The 22666-nt window shown below is 55.5% G+C and overlaps 1 pseudogene; it reads left to right on the forward strand.

The window, feature by feature from the left end:
* Window positions 1-1224: 1224 nt before the first annotated feature.
* On the forward strand, window positions 1225-22164 carry LOC121487007 (annotated as a pseudogene).
* Window positions 22165-22666: the final 502 nt, after the last annotated feature.

The raw sequence follows: 22666 nt of genomic DNA on the forward strand, positions 1-22666 counted from the left end.
AGAAGGGGAGGATGCACATGCCGCGAATATTTATGAAAGCCTTAAAAAAAAAAAGTGCAGGCCCTTTGAAACGGCAGATTTGTGCCTAGGAATAGTCCCTAAGGAAATAATCGGGAATGTGTACAGGCCTTGAGCACTCGGGATGCCCACCACAGGACTGTTTGTGTCAGCAAAGGATTGCAAGCAACCTTCAATGTCCAACAATGCAGGATCGGTTGAAAGAAATACTCAGGACCTTCTTGTGAAGCCACTGAGAAGTAATCATGGATCGGAGCCTTGGCTGAGGTTCTCCCTGGAGCAGGCTCAGGACTCAGATGCAGGTGTATGCAAAGGCGCAGAAGGTGAAGCAGGCGAGTGGGGAGGCCACGCGGGAAGGCAGCCAGTATTGGCTGAGTTTTCAAACCAGCTACCGAGGGAGGTGATGGGAGGCTGATTCCTCTGGGTAAATTCCGGGGTAGGTGTAACACCTGCCCTTGGGGGAGGCAGCCAGGGTACCTAAGTACCAGCTTGCTTCGGTCCTCGACCGAGGGCTGTGGGAGGCCGGAGACGCCAGTGTTGACCCCCAGGCACCTCCAGTCTGCCACCAGCCTCCTGCAGTGAGAGCCCCCGAGAAACAAAACGCAGGTGCCAACAGGTGGGATGGGCAGCAGCAGTGGGCTAAAGGGGCAGGGCCACAGGCACGCAGGCAGGGGCAGCACTGTCACTTCTGTGTTTCATCTAAACTAGAAAAAGCCTGGCTCAAGGAAGACAAGCTTATTTCTTCACTTCGGGATGCCCATTGATGTACTGATGTGCACTGGGTGAGTCCCCAAGCCCTTGACTGTACACCTGCCCTGGTTTTGTCCTCCCGAGGCACACCCGTTAGTGGCTCTGGAGACATCGGTGCCTTCCAGAACAGAGCCGGGGAAATGCCGTCACAGTGGTGTCCTTAGGAACATGGGGAAATGGAGAGGCAGGTTCCCAGGGTCATGGGTGCAAAATGCCCCCATGTTCTTAATGTGTGCGAAAAGAAACTGACCAGCTTTCCTCTGGGAAAAGTGTCCTCACCCCATCACCCCAGGAGAGGCCTGTCCGGGGTCACTGAAGGCAGCACTATGATACTGCTGCACAAAAAAAAAAAAAAGCAAATCCAGAAGCAATCTAAAAGCCCATCACATGGGGAATGGCTAAATAAACGCTGATAGATCCACACTCAGGAATACCACCCGGCAGTAAGAACGAACGATGTACAGCTATCAGTACCAACGTGGAGAAAACCCCAAGACTAATAGGTGAGAAAACCCAAGGATGGAACAATACATACTGTGTGATACCGTTTCTGATGAAGAAAAACACATCCGAACACACTAACAATACAACCATGGATCCCCACGTGCACAGATATAAATGCATGTGTGCCCTCGGATCAAGAGGGGTGCACGTCACAGCCGCAGCCGGGGCTCTGCCGGCAGAAGAGGCCCGCAGGACCGTAGCGAGGTCTGTCTCCTGCCGACAAGAATGCCTTCCCCTGTGCCTGGTGTGCAATTAAAAATAAATGAAAATGCGTTAAAAGAAGGAAAAGGGAGAGCCTAGCCGTATAGCCACCAAAACACCAAAATATTTACAGGATTTATCTCTGAGGGCTGGGATTAGGGGTGTTTTTAATTTTCTTCTGTTCGCTTATCTGCATTTTTTAAATTTTCTACAAAGAGCATGCACGTTTTTGTAATAAGAGAAAGAAAACCTGAAGTAACATTTAATTAAGTGCCCGCTGCACCGCCCCCTTCCCCCTCCCCATAGGAAGCTGTCCCCCCTCCGCCTCCCAGGAGGGTCTGCGCCTGCCGTTTCTTTCCTCGAATCCCTCCCAAGCCACTCGAGGTTCCCACTCCAGGCATCCTAGACGTTGCATCCTGGGTGGGGCCATCCGAGGACCGAGGTGCTGGCTTTCCTGATCATCTCTGTGATTCTCTGTGCAACCTCGAGCCACACACGCACACCCTCTCTGGGCCTGTGTCGTCCTCTGCCGACAGGAATTCTAGAATCCAAACCACCTTCACCTGCAGCTGGGAGGCCCGGGAGATGATAGTCGGGCGTGTCTTGTGTCGAACTCCCTGCTTGTGTGCAGCTCACAGAAGGAGGAGTCTGAGCAGAAGTCACCCCCACCGGCCGAGTCCCAGTACCCTAGGCCCTGGCAGGGATGCTCTGGGTCAGCTCCGGGGCCCCACTGGAATTCAAAGTCAGGCTGCACGCGGAAACGTGAAAGGGGCAAATGAGGCACGTGAGCGGCACCGGGCTGGAGGAGCTGTGTCGCCCTCAAAGCAGGGCTCTGAGTGTCAGATTTTCCACTCTATTTCTCCGTAGCATGTTCTGCACATCCCGGTGCTAAAAATAACTGTGGCGTGTGAGTTGGGGTGGGGGAGGCCTGGGTGGCTCCCACGGCCATTGGAGCTGGCTGGGCCCAGCAGCCTCCCTTCACCTGGGCAGGACACGCCCTGGCTCTGGGGAGCTCTCCTCGCCCACCCTCAGTCCGTGGCCCATGACTTCATCTCCTGCCTAGGGCCCCAGGCAGCCCAGAAATCAGGGATGGAAAATTCCCAAAGAGATTGTCTCTTCCACCGCCTGGGAGGAACACAGTCACCCCTAGAAGTCCTTTGGAATGGCAGAGAAGACCCTTCGATCTAAGGCAGTTCCTGAAATCGCATCTGTCAAACGGCCCACATGCTTCACTTAGTGGAAAAATATTTCCCGAGCCCGGCTGGGATCTCTGCTGCTCCCACGGAGGCCAGCTCCCACTGTTTCCCCCTGCCCCCCTGCCCCCCAGAGGGAGTTAAGAGAGAAGTACTGGTTCCAGGTCTGAATCAAAGTGAACACAGGGGCAGAGGCATGGAGCAGTGGTGTCGTCTACTCTCCTCCACGCCGGGGTCCCCCCCCCCGACCTAGGGGTCACTCCAGCCACCCCGCTGGTCACAAGGTACAAAAGGGCCTTCCCCCCACTCAACCATCCCTGGTGCCCTGTCCAGACGTGAGGACCCACGGGCCATGCATGCACCCACGCCCAGCCCAGGGGAGGATCAGGGGACCTTGAGGACACTTGGGCCCTTGAAGAGCATCTGTTTAGTTCAGGGCTCCAGACAGGTGCACAAAGAGGCAGCTAACACTGCATCTAACCCACTGGCAGAGGGGAGGCGTGGCCATCAGAGCATGCCCAGGGCAGGGGGGTGTTGGGGGAGTCTCCACAGAGGACTAAGTGCAGAAGCAGGAAGGCCTGAGGCCACCGGTCTGTGGACCCCCGAGAATGCTAAGGAGAAGGACTCTCTGGGATTCAAAGGAGATAAACCTGAAAATGGGATTGAGATCCCACAATGAAGCCCTAGCTTCGAACGACAAGAGCAGAGATTGGGACTTCACTCCTGAGGCTACGTTTCTTGAAGAGTATTCCAAATGGCAGAGGGGTGGGGGTGGGGGAGGCATGTTGAAAAGTGATTTTGTGAAAGAGAAGGTATGATGTGTGGGGTGTGTAGACCCAGCAGGGGGTGGGCAGCACCAGGGGAGAAACCATGGCAGCCACACCGCCCTCTGGGAGTTCGACGGGCTAGGTGACCTCCCCTGAGCCTCAGTTTCCTCTCCTGCAGAATGGGGTGGCAGCCCTCGCAGGGCAGCCGGGAGGTGTCTGGAGCTCCCGCAGGAGCAGGAACAGGAGCAGGAGTCAGAGCGGTACCACTGGAACAGAAAGCCCACGGATGAAGCCAGCGGAGAGCAAAAAGAGGCCGGGAGTCCCAGCCATAGAACTGAGATGCAGAGATGCGGCGACCGCGTAACCTCTCATCCTTGCATCATTTCCGCCTCCCCAGCCCCTCGGCCCCTTCTCCTGACAACACAGAGCCTCCAGGGGAACCGAGTGCGGACCTGAGAGGGAGCATGCAGGTGCTCCAGGCCTGGCTCTGTCACCTCCAAACTGCGTGGCCCTGGATGAGTCTCTTCATGCCTCTGAGCCTGTGTCCTCATCGGTGAGGGGACGAGAAGGATGACGACAATGACACATCTGAGGTCTTCCCACGTGCATGCATGCCAGGCCACGTTCTTCATGCTTAACGACTCCTTGGGGGGAAGCTCTGCAACGACCATCCCATTTCACACATGCAAACTGACAGAGAAGTCAAGGAAGCTGCCCAAGGCAGCACAGCCAGCGGAGAAGCCAGGAGAGGCCTGCCGAAGAAGAGGTTGCAAGGATCAAAAATGGTAGAAAAGAACTGCTCTCGACCATGGACCTGGCTGGTCGTCTTCCCATGTGATTAGGATGCTGCGGCAGGTGCACTTTCAACGATGCCGGCTCCACCATCCCCACCCCAGGCTCCCTGACATGACCTGCTCTCCTCCATGAGGCAGGGGCTTGTGTTCTGCTCCCTTCCTGCCTGTGGGTGGGCCCCTGACTGCTCCGTCCAACAGAACGTGGCAAACCAGCACCCCCAGCTCCAGGTGTGGCCCGGCCCCTAACTAGTCCAGTCACCCCACTTTCTGTGTCCTGGGAGCCAGCTGCCACTTGGCAAGTGCAACCAGCCTGAGCCCACCGTGCCGGGAGGGCCCCAGGGGAGGAGACACTGCCCAGACAGAGGACCCTGAGGGGCCAGGCACAGGAGGCCGGTGGCCATCCGTTGGGTGACTCCCAGCCCAGCTCGCAGCATGAGCCCCCAAGCGTGGCCCACCCAGTAGAGCCCAGTCGGCCGACAGGCCTGAAGCCACAGGAACACATCAGTGCAGCTCCTGCACTGGGGCATGATTATCACGCACCTACAGGGTCAGAACAGATGCCTGGCTCCCGCCTCTCTCAAGGCACGGGCATCAGGGCTACGAATAGCTGAGGTGCCCGGCTCCCTTCTGCTCTGCCTTGGGCCCCAGCCAGGGGTCAGCCTGGGTTAGTGCCCTCACATGCTGGCCAAGAGTCCCTGCTGCTCGGTGAGGAGCCCCAGCGCTACCCTCTGAGGTCCCTCCCGGCCTCTGCCCGTCCTGCTGCTCCACTTCCACCGCGGGGCTCACTGCAGCCCGGGCTGTGCAGCAGAGCTACACCATGTGCCGCTCAGACGTCCGAGGTCCCCAGGATGCGCCCGGCCCGGCCCCAAGGCCCCAGGGCCCCGGGAAGAGAGCCGCTGCAAGCCCCTGGCTCCCAGAGACCCAGGAGCTGCACCCTAGCAGCCCTCCCGCCGGCGCCTCGGGGCTCTGTGCCTCCTGGGCCCACTGTGCCCTGGCCCACGACGGGCCCTAGACATGGATGATCCTGTGTCATCCTCCCGGCCACCCAGAGAGGAAGACAGCGCCATCGGCTCACTTTTCAGGTGAAGAATCTGAGGCTCAGGGATGGTGAGTGACGAGGGCAAAATCACATGGCCGTAAAGTCACACAGAATATAAACCTGGAGGCCCTGATTCCCAGGCGCTCCCTCTTGTCCACTGTACCAAGCTGCTGCCCACGAGCACGCATGAACACACAACTACATTACGCTGTGCTCCCCCAACAACCTACCTCTACACGTTCAACAAACATGCAGTTACACACTTGCAGAGGCACAGACCGGCGGGTCCGGGACTGACAGGTGCACAGGCATAGGCACACCTGACTCTGGTACACACTGGTCCGTAGCTGAAACCCCACGTTCACCCGGTGGCACGCAAACACTCCCCCAGGCACATGTTACATCGTTCTTACACATAGACACAGGCACTCATGGCCGTGGCATGTGCTCACACACACACACACACACACACACACACACACACACACCTATACTGCTGGCCTCACAGACTCATGTGCAGAGATCTGCATTCATACATCCTCATAACACACACACACACACACACACACACACACACACACTGCACCTTGTTTAATGATGCCCGGGAAATGAGAGTCATTATTTTTATTTAAAAAAAAAAAAAAAAAGGAAGAAAGAAGCCTCTCAAATGCCAATAGATTCAGTGTGTTTTTTCAGTATTAAAAGGTTTCACAAGCAAAAGTCGCCCAACAGTGCCACCTGCTGAAGGCCGGCTACTCCCGGCCCTGTCCCCTCGTGCCCTTCCTGCCCTCAGAGGAGACCCTTCCTCAGTTTCCCCCAAGGTGCTCAGGGCTGCAGGGAGCTGCGTGGGGGGAGCTGGGGAGAGGAGGGTGGGGAGTGAATGCAGATGGGGAAAGAGGAGGTGCTGAGGCAGAGAGGAACCTGGAGAAGGCGAGACAGAAGCAGACTCCCAGCCCCAGACAAGGAGAGGAAGATGGAGGGAGAGCAGCCCCGCAGGGAGCCAGACAAGGCAGGCAGGAGCCCAGGGAGGAGGACCCAGGGCACAGACAATTCAAGACACTGAGCACAGAAAGAACCAGACCTGGAGGACGAGTTGGGCATGCCACGCCAGGAAAACAGATAGGGAGGGGGTCGGGGAGAGACAGAGAGACAGGGACAGGGACACCTGAAGAAGGAGACAGAGGGGCGGGCCACCAGGACGTGCAGAGCAAGCTGTGAGCCACCCCCTGGGGCCCCTCGGGTCCTCGCCACGAGCCCTGGCCATCCCCCCTCTAGAGGACAGCAGAGACCTGCGGCTGCGCTCTTGCTCTGGAGGCTGGGATGCCCATGCCTCCCCCAGCCCTCCAAAATGCTTGTCCAGCAGCCCTTGGGTCGGGATGGGATGACCCTCAACAGGGAGGGCTTCTCACATGGAACATCTGGGCTGGTTCCGAGGTACAAGGAACACTGTTGAAGGGACTTGTCCAAGGTCACACAGCACTGCGGGAAGAGTCAGCCTTCTGGAAGCTTCCCGGGGCCAGGCACTGACCTCCATCCCCCACGTTGTATAAGGCAAAGACAACCCCTAAGGAAACACAGACCTTTGGATAGACAGTGCTCTGGAGTCATGCCCCCAGCTCCGACCCATCGTGCTCAGTGGGTCCAGGACCGCCCCCATGGCAGTTCCCCAGCACAGCTCAGGGGTAGTGGGGCAGGCAGCTGAGCCCCAAGTCCCCTGTGAGGAGACTTAGCCTCACCACCACCAAGTCAGTAATCACCGCTCTGGGGCTTAAGTGGGGTCAGAGCTGAACCATCAGCAGAAAACCACAGAGCCTCAAACATTAGGACATTAGTTCTGGATGAGGCTAAGTCCCACTGGGCCCTTCCTGAGGGGACACTGCACAGAGGAAGGGTGTGCAGGAGGGATGAGAATCCCAACCCGCTCAAATCCTCCAAATCCTAAGGCCTGGGATCCCCGCAGGTGGCAATCTTGGGGGGCTTCCTCCTACCTTTTGAGGCCCTATGTGCTTTTCCCTCTCCTGGTGGGACACTCCCTCCAACAGAAAGGCCCCTGGTGGGGAGTCTCAGGGCAGTTTTCCTGTTAAGCGGCCTCATACGTGTCCCCGCAGCTCAGCCCAGGCTACCAGGAGACGTCTCTCTCACCTTTGTTAAGACACACAGGACCTTGCCTGCAGCAGAAAGCCTCCGAAGCACAGCACAGAGCAGGTGCTGGCTGGCATCTAATTTGCATGTGGTTTGCATATGCTTCCTGACTTCTCAAAATACCAGGAAACCCTCCTCCATCCTATAACTTCTCGACATTCAGAATCCCTCCCGACTTCACAAGAATTGCTTCAGGGCTGCGGACTTCCACGTGCTTAGCTAGAAAAGGGATTCACCTGGGAACCAGAGAGACTCTAAACGCCTTGAAAGGTGAGTCCTGGCTCCAACCTACTTTTCCAAAGTGTCATGTCACCCACGCACTTTTGCTGCCCCTTCCCCTCCTGTTCAGCCAGACCACACAGCCCCTCCCTGAAAGCACCCTGGTCTTCCACCTCAACAGGAGCTGGCCGATGCTATTCCCTGGACCTGGGATGCCCTCTCCTCTACCTACAAAACCGCTGTTTATCTTCCAGACTCAGTTCAAATGGAACCTCAACAAAGCTCCTGCATGTAATCTTCCCTACCTCAAGGCCACAGAGCAGAATTATTGCCACTCAGTGGGTCCCAGCACTTTAGCTCATTAACAGCCAACAATTAAGGGGATGATTTATTATATTACAAAGAGGTGTCATCCAGCACACATCTTTCCTGTTAGACTGTGAACTCGTTGAGGGCAGGAACTGTGGGAGATGCAGCCACCACTGCACACCTACAGTTCCTCATTCAAACACACAGTGATGTCCCCTCTGTAATGCCTAGCCTGGATTGCATTAAATAGTGGCGATACCCCGCTCAGGATTTTATAACATGAAACAGAGCACAGAACAGGGGGTCCTCAGAGACCCTGCTCTGTGTAGGGCCCTGTCTCCTGCGATGCACCTAGCTCATCACAGACAAAACCCCAAATCAGGATGGACGGCACCAGGTCGAGAGCCTTGGGCCCACAGGTGAGTGAGGCAAGGGCACCAAGGCTGCTGTTTAAGAAGCAAATAACCAAGCAGGGAAATTTACAGTCAGATAATTGGCAGCTCCGGTGCATAGTCAAATGCAGTAAATTAAGTGTTTTCCTGTAAATCAAGTTTATGATTTGCACTGGAGATGTAATTGTTAAAACTGTTCATTTTACCCGCAAATAGCAGTTGAAAGAAACCAATTTAGGAGTGACAGATTGGTTTTGATTCTAAATGTAGTGCTAAAACAGTTAATTTTAATAACATCCATTGGACAGGAGTCTGCCTTTTACTTAATATCATAGTCAACAATTTGAAAACTGCGCGATCAGCCACTGCTGTTTCCGCTAAAAATTAATCCCATTTTTCCCCCAAATGGAGGCATTTCTCAGCAGGAAGTAGCATCTCCATGCAGGAGGGCTTTCCTCAGTCGCAAGGTTATGGTCTTCCCACACTGCAGAAGGAGGGCCACAGAAAGGTCAGCTGTAGCTGCAACAAAAGGCACAAGTCCTGGAATACTGGGATGGAAAGGGACCCCTCCGGGTGGAGGAGCACCCTGGATGGCAAGCAGGATCTCTGTCCTCCACTTGCGCCTGCATGATGCCTCCGGGGAAGGAGCTCTCGCTCTCCCACATGCCTTCTTCCCCCCGGGGGTCAGGTGGGGACAGCTCTGAAACTGCGGAAATGTCAACTCCAGTCTCCACGGTCCAGCCCTCCAGTAACGGGAAGATGGTCCCCAGGTCTCTGCTGCTCCCATGCAGCTTCTCCTTCTCCCTAGGCCGCACATGCTCATGCCCACACCCAAGGTGGTGCCGTGTGCCAGAGGGTCTCAGACACCAGTGGGTATCTAGTGGGTCCTTCTGAAGGAACAGGACAACATCTCAGTTCAACACTTGTCACCATCCTCCTTGTCATCTCAGGACACATACCCCAGTCTGTCAACATTCCCCGTTGGTTTGTGGTGTCCAAGACTACACTTGCTATTTTTGCCTTAATCCAATTTGGGTCCTAAGCACACGGTGGACCTTCAGCTTCTGGTACATCTCCGTTGGGCTAAGGGGAGCCCATGAATTGTTTTAGCGGCTTACCCTGAGCATGAGAGGGGGGCCCTGGGCTCCGCTCCTGAGGAGACAGAGCTTCTCAAACTTCGGCACACATCAGAACCATCTGGAAGGGCTAGTAAAACAGAGTGCTGGGCCCTCACCCCCCCCCCCCCCAGAGATTCCAAGTCAGTATGTCTGGACGGAGCCAGGGAATCTGCATTTCTAGCAAGCTCTCAGGTGCACCGATGCCGTCAGCCCACAAACCTCACTCTTAGTGGCACTGATGTAAGGGATCCGTATTATCGTCAACACCACCAATCTGCTGCAGACAGGGAAGCCTGGGCCCAGAAGGCAAGACGCAGAGGGGAGCACAAACGGCCCCCGGACACCAGTGCAGCAGCCCCACCACAGAAGCGCTTTCTCCCAGGGCACTGCCGGAGCTCCAGATTTCCAGCAAGGAAGATGCACAAATCAGCCCATTTACCCAGCTTTCGTTCAATAATTTCGAGAGGTATTAAAAAGGGAAACTTTCGTAAAAGAAGGAAAAAGCCTGTTCGTTTTCATGGCCACCACTTGGAGGAATGGTTTTCTGGAGTCTAGGCAACCGCTTGTGAGAGTCTATTATAAAGGGAAGTCTAAATCACATTTATGGCTCATACTGTAAGGCAAATGTAGGTATTAAAATTGTTCCTTTTAAATGATAAACACCCGCTGAAATGGCGCAATAGAGCCACATCAGAGACTGTTTTCACCCAAAACAAACTGACTCAGGAAAGGCAGTAAATAGCAAATTTGACTGCAGACCCCATCACTGCTGTTGATCTAAGGAATGAGGAGGGAGGGGGCGATGCAGAGAAGCTGGCATGAGGAGACCAGGTCTGTCTCTGTGCAGCACCTCGCCCGGCCCAGTCTTCTCCAAGGCCTGAGAGCTAAGATTTCTCCCCAGAAGGGACCCCTGCTCCTTGTCTCGCCTGGTTTTAGAGACCAGGGCCTCCATTTTACTGTGCATATCACAATTGTTGTGGTTTTGATTTCGAGAGGGAAGTAATGGAAAAAATAGTTAATCACCCATTCATAATCTCTTAAACATTATTTTCAAGCTGATAGTTACAAAACAAAATGCAATCTTTCTAGCATCTTCAAGCAATTACTTGTCATTTTCCCAGTTTCCATAATAAAAGGAAATTAGGCTGGGGGGTGCTGGTGAGGGGGAGGGAGCAAACTCCTGACTTTGACTTTTGAGAAGATGAAGGACAGACTTTAAAGTTAAGTCCTACCCAGGTTTTCCTATCACAAAAGAAGGCAAATGCCAAGCCAGGCCAAGTGATAGGAATTGAGGTGGGGGCTTCTCCTGGCCCACCCCACTCACCCCCAAATAAAAGATAATGTGAGTCTAATCACCTGAGCTTTGTTAAGCAAACTTGCCTCTACCTACCCCTTGAAGGAATTCAGGGGATATATCCACCTCTCTCTCTTGCCCTAAAGAGATTCAATAAATGAGGAGTCATAGCCAGGAGCCAATTTACCTCTTCTGATCATCATAGCAAGGGCTTAATTCATGATGGATGGATGGATGGATGGATGGATGGATGGATGGATGGATGGATAGATAGTTGCAAGGGTGAATGGATGCATGCATGGACAGAAGGATGGAGGGATGGAAGGATGAATGGACAAACAAATAAATAAAAATAGACATTGTTTCTTGAGATTTCTTCCATTCTGAGACAAAACTTCTCAAACTCTCAGTGTGAAAACACCACATTTTTCATTTCCAATTAATTCATTTTCTAGTCTGTTAAAGATACTTTTATAAAACCAGTTAAAATGTCAGGGTAATGCCACAATGCTGTGCAAGTTTCTAATTCTTCTTCTCAATTTCTATAATCAATAGTGTGGGGACGGTGCTGGTCCTAGGCCAGGCTTGGAGCAGAACTGCCCTTGGATTCCCCACAAGGCAAGTCACACATGCTAATCCCCTCTTCCCCCCAGACACTCTCTGAGATGGATGCTTCTATCCCTACAGTCCAGAAGGGGAACCTGTGGCCAGGGAGGGTTAGTGAGTTGCCCAATTTCCGAAAGGTAACAGCAGTTAGAAAGTGAAGCTTTAACATCCAGATCCGTCAGGCTCCAAGTCTTTGTATTTGTGTGACCGGGGGCTCCAGAGATGGCCACTGAGGGTGGGGCAGAGCAATACTCCCAGCTAGGCCAGGGAAGGCTCCTCCAAGGATGTGGGTAGAGACATTGTCAGGAGCTAGGAGGGGGGAGGGATGCTAGGCAGGAGGCAGGCCCCCCAGGATCCAGGGCCTGGAGAGTTGGAGAGTGGGACAAGGACTACGGGGGAGCCAGAGCAGGTGGGGAGGGGGGACATGAGCCTCCCCCAGGCTGGCCCGGTGGCTACTGTCCCTGGGCAGCTGGGCAGGCAGTGGCCCTCAGCCCAGAGCAGGGAGTGGGGAAAGAAGTGGGCACTCGAGTCGCTCCCTGCCCTTGATCCTCACCGTGGAGCATGGGTTTCTCATTTTGAAACCCGTGGAGTAGTTGGCATTTAAAAAAAATGTAAATCTGACAGAAGACAGTCCCGTCATAGTGTTTCTCCTTTACGAGAGTTTAAGAGACTAGAGGGGTCAGAGCAGCTCCTGCTCCTGCTGAGCTGCTTCTGTGAAGCTTTGAGCGTGGAGGGCCAAGGGCGCAGGGCAGCATGTTCACAGAGGCCCGAATGAAAGGGAGGATCAGGGAGGACGTGCCTGCTGCCCCAGCCTGGGCGGGCCACGCTCCCCTGGGCCCAGAACACAGAGCAGGACACAGCAGGGCATCCCCAGGCCTCCGGCAAGACACACAGACACAACCCGGCTGGGGAACGCAAGTTAAGTCTCACCACTCAGACGGGGAGCAGCCCGTCCCCCTTCTCCTGGACACCCACCCTGCTCTGTCATCCAACGAGTCTTCAAGGAGGAGCCTCGCAGAGCCAGAGAGCAGGGTCTTCCACTCCCCCCTGGCCCCCCAGGAAAATACCCTGATCCCACCACCATCCAGAATCGCCTCCAGTTGCCTCATGTCGGGGCAATTCCACTAGTGTGGAGCGAGGTCTGTGCTAGGGATGGAAATCCCACGATGCAGGACGTCCAACGCCTGCGCCCAGGATGCTCCCAGCGTGGCCCAAGCCGGTCGTCCTGCAGAGATGCGTGCTTTGGACAGAGGAGAGCCCCGGGGTTATGGGTACCCAGAGGAGAAGCCCCAACCTGGCCAGGAAGGTGGTCTTCCTGGAGGAAGAAGACACACCTGAAGCAAGCCCTCCCAGAGCAAAAGGAAGGTGGCATTCTAAGCCAACCCACACGTGGCGGTAATGGCAACGGCTCTGAATGAGAGACTCCATCTCGCCTTCCTGATGAAGAGGAAGAGAATGTTCATGGTTCCTTGGAGCAGGAGCCCGAGCCCCTTATTTCTGAGTGAGGAGACTGAAGCTCAGAAGGGTGAGGTGCTATGCCTGAGCTTGCACAGCCAGCTGGTGGGGTGGGGGTGGGGGTGGGGGTGCTGGTGGCCAGAGGCACTCCCAGCTGCCAGGCCAGCTCCTCGGCCCCACGTTGTATGACCTGAGCTATGCCCTTCCCCAGCCCGGCGTCTCCTCGAGGAAGGTAGAGAGAGGCCTGTGGAGGGAGCAGAGGTTCACTCCACCCCCCACCCACTGGACCTGCTCCCAGGAGCTCCCCTGAGGGACGGCGACTCAAGGGACCCAGCCAGTCCTGCGAGATCCCCAAGGAGCACCTGGTGAGACACAGGGAAGCAGAGAAGCCAGTCACCATATTAAGGTCCCTCGGGGCAACAGGAGGCTCTGCTGGGCCCACATGACCCCCACTCGCTTGCCCCCCTTCTCCACAGCCACCCCCAGAGGACAGAAGGGCACCGCCGACTCCCACTGGGGCCCCCTTTCCCCTTGGGAAATCCCAACACATGACCCATTTGCAAACTGGCTGCTGAGCCCACCTCAGAGGTGGGGGGAGACCCTCCCAGGCAAACCGGCAGAACTCGGGCATCAGGCGACCCATGGCAGCCAGGAGGCCCTGCTTCTCCGTGCCATGTGGCCTGGTGGTCAGGAATCACAGCGACAAGAGTAGGACGGGAACAGCAGCAGACCCCCAGCCCTGAGAAGCTGCCTTCTGGCAGCGACACACCTGAACCCCACAGCCCTGCCAGGCAGGTGCTGCTGGTACTGTCCCCATTGCACAGAAGAGGACGCGGAGGCTCAGAGATAGGAGGTCGCCTGCCCCAGGCCCCAGAGGCAGAGGTTTGGAAAGATGACCCATCCCTGCAAAAGCGAGGTGCTATATCCCCCGCTGGATGCTCCACCCCTGCCAGCACCTCTTGGCCTGGTGGGGAAAGAAGGGGTCCCGCGGAGGTGGGCTGGCCCAGAGCCCTGGGGCAGGCAGGGCGACCAGAACATTCGTCCAGCTGGCGACGTCTGAGGCTCTGCTCTTGGCTGGCCGTCAGCCACCAGCTGCGTGGCCCAGTCCCTGCACCACCTCCTCTGGTCTTCGTGAAAGGGCTGAGCCAGACCACCTCTTTGTACCACAGGGCACCACAGGGCCCTCGGGGATGCCTGGAGGAACGAGCTCGCAGCCCGAGGGGTTTCTGAGAAGCAGGGCAGACCAGTGAGGCTGGACACCTGCTGTGTCTCGGCTGAGACGCGCACCCGCAGCCCCGTGGGTCGGCCTCTTCCACTGCCCCCTGCCCCCCCAGGAAAATACCCTGATCCCACCACCGTCCAGAATCGCCTCCAGTTGCCTCATGTGGGGGCAGTTCCATTAGTGTGGAGCGAGGTCTGTGCTAGGGATGGAAATCCCACGATGCAGGACGTCCAACGCCTGCGCCCAGGATGCCCTCCTCTACATGCGTGCAGCCCATCACTCGGGGAGGGCGATCCAGATCACAAGACCCAGGCCCTGCTCTCCGGGTTCGTGCCGTCGTTCTGCAATGCCCGCACGAGCATCCGGGACACTGGAACAAAGGATCACTAACCAGGTGGTTTTTTGTTTGTCTTTTAAAGATTTTATTTATTTATTCATGAGAGACATAGAGAGAGAGGCAGAGACACAGGCAGAGGGAGAAGCAGGCTCCATGCAGGGAGCCCGATGTGGGACTTGATCCCGGGTCTCCAGGATCACGCCCTGGGCTGAAGGCGGCGCTAAACCACTGAGCCACCCGGGCTGCCCTAACCAGGTGGTTTTAAAACCACAGAAATTTATTCTCTCGTTCTCTCGTATAGTTCTGGAGGCCAGAAGTCTGAAATCAAGGGCTTTGTTCCCTCCAAGGCTCTAAGGAAGAACCTTTGCTTCTGCTAGCCTCTGGCAGTGGCCAACAAGCCCTGGCCCTCCGTGGCTTGTGGCAGCGCAGCTACGACATCTGCCTCCAGCCTCACGTGGAATTCATCCCTGTGCACCCCCCAGGCCTTCAAATCTCTCTCGCCTTATGATGACACCGGGCATGGGGTTTGGGGCCCATCCTAGTCCAATATGGCCTCACCCAATCCAGAATGACTTCATCTTAATTTGATTACATCTCCAAAGACCCTGATTTCCACATAGCCTGGTACCCAGGGGTTAGGATTCCCCTATAGCTCTTTTTTTTTTTTTTTTTTTTGGAGGAGGTGAAGGGAAACAATTCAACCAATGACAACACTCAGGCTTCACCCTGGCCCCAAGAGTCTGGCTTCCCTGGTGTGGGGGGTGGAGCGCAGGCTGGGGGTCCAGAGACCTGGGTTCCCACTCCAGCTGTCCCTTGCTTCCCACGCGACCTCACTTATTCAGGCAGTCAACTAACATTGACTGCATACCTAGCATGTACCAGAAACTGTCCTGAGCACTGAGGCACCTGCCCTCCTAGAGCCAGTGGCCAAGTGGGAGCCTCAGTCTCCCAAACCTTACACGGAGACACGATGTGCTAGAACCGACAAAGCAGGTCCTATGTAGCCGACCAAGAGGAAACCGGAAGTTAAGAGGTCCTCCGTGCTCCTACCGTGGAGTGTGGCCTTGGGCAAGTCTCTTCATGTCTCTGCATCTCTGTTTTCTAATCTGGGAAACAGAAATGTTGCAATCTCATACCCAACTAAAAAAATATAGATCACCTGTTCTTTATCAGCTGAGAACATGCATGAGTCTGAATGCACAAGGTCTGGGCCCACATAAGCCCTTTCTAAGGACCCTCCACTCCTCTGAGGCTCTACAATCTGACCCCGCACTACTCAATTATCAATCAGCTTTCCTGCCTCAGGACATTTGCACAGGCTGGTGCTTCTACCCAGAGTTACCAGCCCTGTCCCTTTTCTTTGTCTGGATGATCCTTTTTTTTTTTTTAGAGATTTTATTTATTTATTCATGAGACACAGAGAGAGACAGAAAGAGGCAGAGACACAGGCAAAGGGAGAAGCAGGCTCCACGCAGGGAGCCTGACATGGGACTCGATCCCAGGACTCCAGGATTACACCCTGGGCTAAAAGCAGCACTAAACCTGCTAAGCCACCCAGGCTGCCCTGGATGATCCCTTATAACCTCCTCAGTTAACTTTCCCAGCTCCTACTTTACTCCAGACAGAAACAGCTGCCTCCTTTGTAGGGTATGTGTGTGTGTGCTTAACTGATATTGAAATAAAAGTAAAAATGCCTCTATAAAAATTTTGAACTGTCCATAAAGGTAGGAAATAAAAAGGAAGTTTTACCTCCCACACCCCACCCCACCCTCAATACCCAAACTAGCCCCTGCTAACATTTTGTGTGTTTGACCAGGAAAAAAAAATTACATAAGCATAATAGTACTAGCTAATGAGGACTTACCCTGGCCCCAGTCCTGCTCGTGCTTTACGTATAGCTCCGACTTACAGCCACAGAAACTAACCCCAGAGAGGTTAAGTGACTTTCCAAGTCCCACAGTCGGCGAGTGGCAGAGCTGGAACTCACACTCCAGGGGCTGTGCCACAGGCCACACTTTTGACCACCTTTTCTATACACACAAATGTGTTCATGCATATATTGCTCTGCTCCTTGCTTTATTTTGCTGAAAATGCACCTCCGAATCTCTCCGTATCAGCACAAAAACAGCCCCTCCGTCCTCTCCCTGGCACGGAAGCACCACCTCTTCTACCCTCGGCCCCTGAGGGACATGTTGGTGGGCTATAGCTGCGGCTACACACAATTCAGTGTTAACTCGGGCTTGCTCCCAGCTCCATGCACTTTTGCAAATGCGTCTGGGGCACGTGGCCCCAGGACAGCTAGACCAAAGGGCATGGGCTTTTCAAATGCTGGTAGATGTGGCCACGTCGCCCTGCAGATGGTTGGGCAAGGTTACGCTCTCGCCAAGGCGGTCACGTCCAGGGTGCTGTGTGTCCACTTCTCCTGGCATACCTGAGTGGGGGGTGTTGGTCCATCGGGGTCCCTCCCCAATGTGGGTTCCTTTAGTGAGGGGTGGGGGGCAGCGAGGGGGTGAGGGCGGACCTATGCCAAGCTGTGGTTGCCCAGGATGGTTCTGCAAAACCATTTAGAGTCTGCTTCATTCAACAAACGGTAAGCACTTCTTTGGCACCTACTGTATGCTCTGTTTGGGCTCAGGAAACAGAGACCAGCCAAGGTTCTCAGAGTCAACCGCCTGTAGGGGCCAGGCACGCTACGTAGAGCAGGGACCTGAGCTAGGCAAAGGCGATGCCAGGGCAGGCCCGTGAGCTAGATCTTACAGTTTTTCCAGAAAGCCAGAAACCTGGACTTCCGGGTAAATTTGCCCTGACGCTGAGCAGAACACCTGGCCCTTGAGGATTTCATATTTCTTAAGTGAATAAGGAAAAGAATGAATGATTCTGAAGTTTGTCTTCTTTCTTCTGCAGCTCAGTCTGGAAGAGGGACCCGCCTCTCCAGTAGGACGTGGCAAGGCCCTGGCCTCTCTCTGGACACGTGGGCAGGGCAAGGCCCAGGCTTCCTGCCCTGGGCGTCTCTAGCAGCCGCAGCTCCCAGAGCAGGGCCCTCCAGCAACCATCCCCACCCGCCCCGACCCGGGCACATCCCCCCCACCCAAGTAGACACACTGCAGGGGGCTGCAGGGGGAAGCAAGTCTTCCCCGTTTTGCAAGGTAACAATTGGGTTTAAAATCAGCTTTGTTCAGCAAAGCCCTGCCCTGCCCTGCCTGTGCTTGACCTCCTGCCTTTCTGAATTCCTGCACCACCACCCCTGCGATGGCACAGAGACTTAAATAAGTGAATTGAAGGAATCAGCCACTGTGTGTTGAGCGGGACAGCCACCCTCTCTCCCATGCTACCTTCAGTACGCTTCAAGAAGGCGGGGATCACAGCTCACTCCAACTGTGTCTCGGCCAGTAAGACTGAGTGGTGGTTGCGTGTTCCTGATCTCAATGTACATGTCATGAGTGATGAAGACCAATGAGGGGACAGTGGTGCCATGGCCAGGGTGAGTGATGGACGGCTTTGCCGACCCTTCCACAGGAGTCACCACGCCCGGAAGCAGGGGACAGGAGCAAGGTGTGCCCCCCATCCCAAGATCTGCCTCTCTAACAGGCACCCAGAAGCTCTAGGGGCTGAAGTCACAAGACAAGGCAGGAGCTAGACAAGCTGAGGCTGAGAGGAGATGGGTAGCATTGGGACACATTCCGAAAAAACACCCGGGCTGGAAATGGGGGCACGGGGTACCTGGAGCTTGACTTCTACAGGCCTCAGCTTCCCCACCTACGGAGTAAAGGGTATATCATATACCAGACAAACCGGGACACTGTATGTGTTTCGATTGAACCACTTGAAATTGCTATCAGATCAAAAATAGTTGGATATTGGCAAATGCCTCTTGATCCAAATTCAGAATAATGATTCCAGGACACTGGGCACAAAGGACTATCCTGAGCAAACGGGGGCACACCGTCAGTCACCCCACAGCTCGTGACCACACTTACTTGTAACACAAAGCCCCTCCCGCCCCCCAGCCCCTCTGTCATTAGGCTGAGGTATAAAGATTAAGTTAATGGCGGGCGGAGAAAATCAGCTTTGTTGGCAAATTGTCTCTGATATTTATTTTGAACATTAAAACGAATCATTCCGACTAAAGAGGGCTGTAGTGCGCGGCCCATTAAAATGCATGCATTATGTATAACTCTCCCGGCTTCACCTCCAAGTATTATCAGCCTAAAAAGCAAACATGGTTTTTAAAGCCCCTTGTTTACGACATCCCGTGACAGCTGATTAATGGCCACAGTTTCCAGATCTGAAAGCTTAGTAACCCAAGCTAGAAAATTCAATCTTATTCTAATATAGGTGGCGGGGGGGGGGGGGGGGATGCAGGGGGAGCCCAGCCAAATGGGAACAGAGCACAGCTCCTCAAAGGCATCCACGCTGTGGGTTGTAACCACCGCAGCAATATCAGCTGGGCTTTCTCGGGGGAGGGGCGGCACTGGATTCGTTTCCTGGGGCTGCCACAGCAAATGACCAACAAATGACCACGAACTGGGTGGCTTAACCCAGAGGAGATGCATCTCCCACAGTTCTGGAAGCCAGAGGTCATAAACCAAGATGATGGCACGGCCATCTAGAGGGCACCTCGGCCTCGCCTCTTCCAGCTTCTGGAGGCTCCTAGCGTTCCTTGGCTCGTGGCCGCATCCCTCCAGTCTCTGCCTCCGTCTTCACATGGTGGGTTTCTGGGTCATTCTGTCTCTTATGCGGACACTTGTCATTAGATTTAGGGCCCAGTCTGATTCAGAATGGCCCCACCTGGAGACCCTTTACCTGTACCTTAACTACAACTACAAAGACACTTATTCCAAAAACGATCACAACCTATGGTTCCAGGCAGACCTCCCTGTCCTTTGTGGCAGGACCCCTTTCAATCTGCTACAGGTCTCCTTCCCCCTCCCCAGGTGCCCCCTCTCTCCTTAGGAAGGTCACAAGACCAACCCGACCTGCAGATCCTACTGGATCCCAGGAAGTTATGTGATCTGTCCATAGCGATGCTCTCCAACAGCCACGCACCCTCCCGGCGGGGCCCTGAGCTGGGACCCGGCTGCCATGCCCACCCCCTCCTGTGGGTTCCCAACCAGCAGCCAGAGCAGTCCCTCTAAAGAGCCTACTGACCCCATCACTCCTCCTCTTGGCCCTCAGAGGCACCCCCGGGCCAACAGGTCTCCTTGTCATGGTCCGGAAGCCCTGCTGATCTGCCTTCTGACCATCCTGCCAACCTTCCTCACAGGATGCATCCCTTCTGGGTGGGTTTAGATAACACTGTCCCACTTCCAGCTGGAATGATGCACCCCTGAAGATCTCCACCCAATGCCGCCTCCTCTGACAGAGCCAAGTCCCCACAATCACTGCCATGACATCCTGTACTTCTCCTTGGCAGTCTGCACACTTACATTATTTATTAGTGGATCTTCTTATCTTTTCAACACTTCAACATGCAAATGTTGTGACTGGCCTGCCCCAAAGTTCTCCTGTAGCATTTACAAAAACTCCAACCACATTCAGCCCTACATGATGGGTTCCACCTACTGTCTGCCTTCCTTCCCCTGACTCACTGGGCTCCAGCCCTAGCAGCCCCCTTCTGTTCCTCCAGAATGCAATCTCCCGCTTGCCTCAGGACCTTTGCACCTATTCTACCTGAGATAAACTTTCTCCAGGTCTTCTTTGATCTGCCCCACTTGCACCAAGCAGGACCCAATTCAAATGGCACCTGTCAGGTTGCTGTGGCCCATGCAGTGAAGCAGCTGACGCACAAGCTCCTGGAGGAGACCCAGCTGCACATGAATGAGTTGTCCACCTGCTGAGCTCATCAACGACACATGCACCAAAGATGGCATCTCAGCCAGGAAGAACTGGATGTTAGCAACACCAAGTGCGCCCCCACCCCCCCGCCGCCGCCGCCGCCACCCACTGTGAGTGGTTGACGGCCCTCCTCTAGAACACATCACGGCTGAAGGTGTGCACTTCGAGCTGTGGCTGCCCCTCACCTGCCTGATAGGTGACATGCTGTGTCCCTGTGTCCTGACACGAGGAGAGTCTCTCCCTCACAGCCAGCACAAGCAGGCCAGGGAGCTGCTGGCCTCCCTGCGGAACATCATGGTGCCCACCTATTGCACCTGCTTCTTGGCTGTGGAGGAGCACAGCCCCTGCAGCTCTGGAACTCTGACGACGCCATCAGCCAGCAGCCACAGAGCCCAGGCCTGGGGCTCGGCCAATACCAGGTGACGCTCAGCAACGAGTACTCCCCGGGGGCCCAGCAGTGGCGCTGGCCTGCCAGCAGCAGATCCAGACCCTCAGGACGCAGTACAAGGAGTTTGTCAATAACCTTTAAAAAATAATAATAATAAATAACCTGGCCCAGCAGTGGCAGCAACTCCAAATGCCACAAAAGGAAGCCGACGCCAAGGCCATCTGACCACCACCTGCCCCACCTCCGGCCCCCATATGCTCCCGCATCACCCCACCGACCGCCCAGACTCCCATCCAAATGCCTGGCTCCTCTGAGTGTGGCGTGTCTGGAGCAGCTCTGGATCCTGCCACTGCCAGCCACCCAGGGCTCTGGGCCCCACAATCAGATCCCTCCTAGCAAGCCCCTGTGGTTTGACCAGCCTCATCCCATTGCCCCTTGGGGCCAACAGCTGCCTCATGAGCAGGCCCCCTACCCATACCATCAGGGTGGACCACCCCACTGCCCACCCTGGAACAACAGCCATGACAGCGGGTGGGGCAAGCAGCGTGAGGACCCTGGCTGGAACGGTCAGTGTGATGCACCCTGGAACAACCAGCCAACTGGCACAGTTAGCTCAAGGGCCCCTGGAACAGCCCACAGGAGCAGCCACCATGGGGCAGAGGCCAGCACAAGCCACCCCTCCACACGCAGCAGCCACGACCCTTCTGGGGGCCCATCCCACCCCCTCAGCCGTCCCTGTAGCCTGATCAGCTGTCACACCCCCACAGCTTCAACCACTTCCCACCCTGCTTCATGCAGGAAGACTTCCCCTCATGGCACCCCTTGGAGCGGCCACCCTATCCTCAGCACTGTGACTACCCTGCCACGGGACCTCCGTGCTGAGATGGGAACCCCACCACCACTACCACCCTGGCCACCTCATGCCTCATTCTGAGATCAATGAGCATCCAGGGGAGGGGAGGAGGTTCTAGCACCTCAACCTCAGCCTTCCTCCCCACGGCTTCAGTGGGCAGTCCCCCCATGTGCGGCGACAGGGCCCCTCCACTTACCCACAATGACCCCAGCCTGGTCCCCAGCCAGCGTGCCCTGCTTCCATCTCCCCACTGCACTGATGGCCCCCCTCATGAAAAAAAAAGAGAGAGATAAAAAGAGACAGCCCCTGTCAAGAGAGCCTTTCCCTTACCCCCCTTTCCAAAACACCCCCCAAACAGACCAAAACACCCCCAGACAGACCGATCTCACACTCCTTTGTTGTTTTCACAGCAATTATTAGCAAAAGTCCTCTCGCTTCCTGTTTCGGGGTTGGTTTTGCTTTCTGATTTAGTCCACGTTCCTCAACTAGGAAGCAAGCTCCCTGAGGACAGGGACCCTAATGGTCTGGCTCACTGATGCAGCCCCAAGGCCCAGGACGCTGCTGCCCGGTTCCCACTGCTTGTTGGATTAGCAAGTGTCCCAGAGCCCGGCACAGCTCCCGAGACAGAACAAGGCCTCAGCAAATTCACTCCCGGGAGCCCTCTGAGTGCTGTGGGTGAAGACAGTGCCCTTCCTAGAACTGCCAGGGTCATCTCGGCCTTGATCTAAGGGCAGCACTGCCAACCTCACACCCACACACCCACACAAAGCTTGGGCAGCTCCCGCACTCATTCAGTTGTTAGTTCTTTTGTTCATTCATTCATTCATCCTGCACCCTGAGACGTTGACTGGGCCCTTGCTGTGAGCCAGGCACTGTCCTGGCCCAGAGTTATGGCAGAAAGTGAGCTGGCCCTGCATCCGGGCCCTCTAAGCGGATGACCTGCTGGAGGCACCCTACCCTGCCAGTGTCCATCCTAAGGGATCGGCACAGAGCAGCGAAGCGCACTCGTCCCGAGCCTCGGTCTTCTCACCTGCCCAGTGGGGAGCAAGACCTGGTCCACTAGCCCAGGCAAGCGAGGACTAGGAAACGACCTTTGGCTGTGGGGTGCGGTGCCCCCAGCCTGCCCCTTCTTCCCTGGTCTCCCTGCTGCTCACTGGCCATGCCCACCCCCTCCTCTGCCCGTGACCTGCAGTCCCCCTGGCCCACCCAGGAGCATGGCCCTGCCACTTA

This window comes from Vulpes lagopus, chromosome 3, assembly GCF_018345385.1.
Source record: "Vulpes lagopus strain Blue_001 chromosome 3, ASM1834538v1, whole genome shotgun sequence".
Taxonomy (NCBI): Eukaryota; Metazoa; Chordata; class Mammalia; order Carnivora; family Canidae; genus Vulpes; species Vulpes lagopus.